At 38.2% G+C, this 4648-nt stretch overlaps 1 long non-coding RNA gene across 1 annotated transcript; it reads left to right on the top strand.

Annotated features, from left to right (window-relative positions):
- Positions 1–1920: 1920 nt before the first annotated feature.
- On the top strand, positions 1921–2896 carry LOC119481983. Its single transcript, XR_005205343.1, has 3 exons — positions 1921–2174; positions 2502–2547; positions 2783–2896. It is a non-coding gene; the product is annotated as an uncharacterized LOC119481983 (long non-coding RNA).
- Positions 2897–4648: the final 1752 nt, after the last annotated feature.

Here is a 4648-nt window from a genome sequence, read left to right as displayed (position 1 = left end):
TGCTGAGGCAACAACTGCTTCAGAGTGTGAAGAAAGTGTGTAATGATAGGACTGAAGGAAGCCTTTCACACAGAGACACATTAGTGTAAAATGTCAACTTAAAATTTTAGAATTGATCTTAATTTAGATGCACAATTTTTTTTTGTTGCGTGCAAAAACATATCAAAAGTGAAACAATGGATACAAATCCTGCTGTTTGAAACAGACCGACTCTCAGTTATTTATGACTGTTAGTGGTGTTGATACGGCTCCGTGGCTTTGACATCAGCTCGGGTGGAAAAAGTCAGAAGAGGATGAAATAAGTAACGCTGACGTGGCCAGAGGAAAACCAACAGAACAGCAGGAAATCAAATATTTAAAAGGTTGATATGAGTATATTGAGGTGAACCCACAGTGAGGTCAGAAATCACTCTCTCCTGCTGTCTTATCAGATTTTAGTTCTCATCTCACACATGCACAAATTAGCTATTTGACTTATACCTAAAGTTGTTTTTTAATTTTCCACAGTGCTTCTTCTTATTTAACAGGCTGAAATCAACAGACTAGTGTCCAAACCGAAATGCAAACCAAACACTTTGCAGGTCAGACATCAGTCAAGTGGTTCACACAGAGCCCCGATGGTTTGCTGACATACAGCCTCATCAATCAGCAAGCTTGTGTCAGATATCAAACTGTTTGATGCTTTTATTGCTTTTATGTCCAAATCCAGGCAGATGTGACAGCTGGAACTACAGAGGAAGACGGAGCGAATAAACGAGAGGAAGGAGAGCGGAGACTGGAAGGCAAGAGTTTGCAAAAACAAAGCTGAGGATGGGAGCGGGCAAGAGAGCGAAGAAGAAAGGGATGGGAGAAGCAGCAAATAAGATGAACGACAATTTACACTATTAAAAACTATGAGGTTGTAAATCATTCCAATTATTAATCTGCTGCTATAACAGCCTCCACTCCACTGCAGACATTTGTTCCCATTCAGCTATGAAGAGCGTTACTGTAAAGGGAGGTTGGAAGAAGGGGCGCTGCAGCATTCCCCTACTGGCAGGGGACTGTACCTGCAGGCAATAAACAAATAATAAACAAATCTAAATCTAAAATCTCTCACTCCCGCCCAACTAGTGTCGTCACGATACCAAAATTCTGACTTCGATATGACACTGTGCCTAAAGATCTCGATACCGATACTGAAACGATCTAAAACATCAGGAAAAGTGATGGAATAATGGATGACAGAACATTAAACTTATTTTTTTTATTAATCAAAAATGTTTAAATGTATACATTTATTCATTAAAAAAAAGAAATGGTATGCAGTAATCTGATGTCCCCTGAACTTAAGTTTATGTGATTTCTTTGCTAGTTAATTTTATATTTGCATTTTTTTTTTAATGCACACATATTTACATTTCATCACTATTCTTATTTCTATTTTTCCTATAACTTCTCTATGCTTATATGTGACCCGCTCTATCAAAATGAGTCGTAAGTCGCGGCAGCGCATTCTTGTAAAAACACGTTTTTTTATGAAAAAGTGTGTTTTGGGTTTTTTTTTTTTTATGCGTTTATGAATAAATAAAGTCTCAGCTTTCATAAAAAGTAAGAATCAATGTAAAATTCAAATGATAAGTCTAGTTTTGAAGCTCTTAAACATAACGTTGTCGTAAAGTTTTTACCGGAAGTCCGCTGTATTGACTCGGCTCAATAGAGTGGATTGACAGATTGTGGTTGACAGAGGAGATAGCTGGCTTGACAAGATGAAATCACGTGAGGAAAACATCGCTCAACTTTTAAATTAAATTCCTGTTAGAGGTGCTACATCTGACGACAACTGGATAGACTTAAATTCAGATTATTTCACCGCACCGGGTGATGAGGACACCGGGTGCGCCAGGTCGGTTCGGACGCCCGGCTAACGCTAGAGGCTAGGCTAGCTCTCAATCCGCTGATCAGGACGGAGAAAGAGAGTTGGAGGAAGGCGAAGAAGAAGATATTCCACTCATGGCTGAGCCGATGATGACACACAGTGTCTCTGATTAAAGTTATTAAATCAGGACAGTGTTAAAGAGACTGAGATCGCCCAGCCGGGAGTACCAGTGTAGCTGCAAACTGTAAAACAGCGCCGCTCTCTACACCGGAGGAGATGGAGAGAAGACCCGACCAAATGAAAGAAATGACTAATGGTAAGTTCTTATAGTTAAACTACACTACCCTTGTTTTATCTGTTTGTTTTAAAGACTTTTAAATCACTAAAATCACTATAGAGCAGGCTAAGAAGCATTAATAGCAGCTACTAATGTGTGTGTCAGTGTGTGTAGTCTATAGGTGTCAGTCTGTCTCAGGTGTGTCTCTCAGGTGCCTGTCTCCTATAAATTATTATTATTAATGAGGAAATGTTGTGAAGTGTTTAATTCATTCAAAGAAGTACTGTATCTGAACATAATCCAGGCAGCTGTTACATCATCACCACACCAGGTTTTATGAAAACAATATACAAACGTCATTTCTAGGAGACAGGGACAGGGACAGACAGGGTTGCTGTGAGAGACACAAAAGGTGAGGATATCATTTTAAATAGCAAAAGAAATAGCTTAACATATAGTAAAATGATATGTTGTATATTAATCTGATATCACATGGTGAATAGGCTATGTTAATGAATATAGGGCTGTATTGATATGATAATGATCAAGCCTCATTCAACAATGATTCAACATGATTTAGCCAACCTAAAATCTTTGAGATGACTTGATTTTTAACTTTATGCTTTTCACTTTATGTCATTTTGTAGATGAGAAACATCTGGATCTCCTTGAGAAGATCAGCTCCCACATGACCCTGTGAAAGGATACAGTGAGCTCCAGGAGAAGCCAGCAGAATGAGCACAGGCACCACATTTCATAGTGTAACCCAGGTCACAAAGAGTTAACACACAGAGGTGCCAATCAGAGCGCAGGTTTACCGCACCCCAGGCAGGCTAGACAGTATACGCTACTCAAACGCTAGAGGACACTGTGAGGAGAGGAGCTACTGCTGAACGGTAAAAATATAGCTCAGATAAAGTTGTAAACACAATATAACGTAGTCAAATCATAATGGTAACAGTCTGTACTCTGTTATAAGCTCATAGATGTGTGTGTGAGAGAGGCCCTGCTCACTGAAAGCTGCTGAGCGACACAGAGAAACTCCCGAATTGGTGAGTCGCTGTAATAAATAAGTGCTGCGCCACGATGCTGTGCCACGATATGCTAAGCTAAGAAGTGCTAAGCTAACAAGTTGAAGTGAAAAGGCCCAGAGTTAACAGACTTAGCATTAAGCTATGAACAGTGCATTTAGCTAAATGTTGTAGAGCTCAACTGAATTAAAGCTGCACTGGGAAGAATATAAAATGTGACATAAAGAGTGTTTAATTGCTCAATGTTTTCTCTGGCTAGTAAAGCCACAGAACTGTTTAATACTGAAGCAACCTGAGTTATGTTTTGTCAGGTATTTTATTTCATGGTATAGTGTATTTGATTTAAAAAAAAAGACAGACATATAAGAAGGAAATAGTAATGTGTCAGGTTTACACTGTATAATTTATAATTCATGTAATATTATTTGTTTTAATTTAAAAAGTATGTTAAGTTAAGATAGTCTCATTTTACCACAGTTTCATTTGTAATTCATGCACTGTGAAGGTTATTTAAAATATGTTGATTGTAAAATCTACATTATATGAATATATGTTGTAGAACTTAAAGGAATTATTAATTCCTGATGAATCAGAAATGCAATTGATTCATGAACAATTCTGGCCATGTCAATAACTGCAGGTCAGGTTTTTTTGGAGAGATTCAAAGTTGATGGCGAGCTAACCCAGACGAGACATCTAGATCCTGGATTGAAGATCCCAGAGCCAAGAATTGTCAACCTTGCCCCTCTTCTGCCACGGCGGTAGGGTAAACATCACAACCTGTACACGGCTACACCACTCTTTACACTCAACTCCCAGCATCCCGTGCACAACCTCAAACCCCAGACTCTGACTTAACCCCTTTTTTTGACTTGACTTGGAAAACATTTACCCTCTTCGTGCTCCCTGAAACACATTCCCTGTGCCGGTGAAAGGACTGAGTGTTAACCATCACACTGGTTAAAGTGAATGGACTGAATATTCATATTATTGATATGGTGTATTGTGATGCCTTGGTAACAGTGTCTATTACTGGAATAGTTAATATTGAATAATTGTAAGGTTGAAACGAGTTGAGAAGTGATAATATTGAACCGGGTTATTGTTTTAATATTGTTACTCATTGAATGTTGGATCCAAATATTGAGAATTGAGATTTTGAGTTATTGATATTAGGGTGCACCCAGTTAGAAAAAATAGTTGGTAACAACTCAGTGGTTGAAACCCTGAGTGTGACAAAAGAAATATTTCATTGCTGAGTTGAAACTGAAGCATCTTTGTGCAATTCGTCTGTATACTGAACTCATGGGTATTCATTTTATTTTGTTTGTTATTTTCTAAAATACAAGGTACCAGTTATTAGCTTTTTGTCTACTGTGGTCATTTGATATTACAAATAACTTTTCTGCCTCCTGTTCGAGTTTGGTATCTTCTGATTCTAGTCCAGTATAATTATAGTGATAGGAGCTGTGTGCTACAATA

Source organism: Sebastes umbrosus, chromosome 22 (genome assembly GCF_015220745.1).
Source record: "Sebastes umbrosus isolate fSebUmb1 chromosome 22, fSebUmb1.pri, whole genome shotgun sequence".
NCBI classification, from domain to species: domain Eukaryota; kingdom Metazoa; phylum Chordata; class Actinopteri; order Perciformes; family Sebastidae; genus Sebastes; species Sebastes umbrosus.
This window is presented reverse-complemented; position numbering and strand designations above follow the sequence as displayed.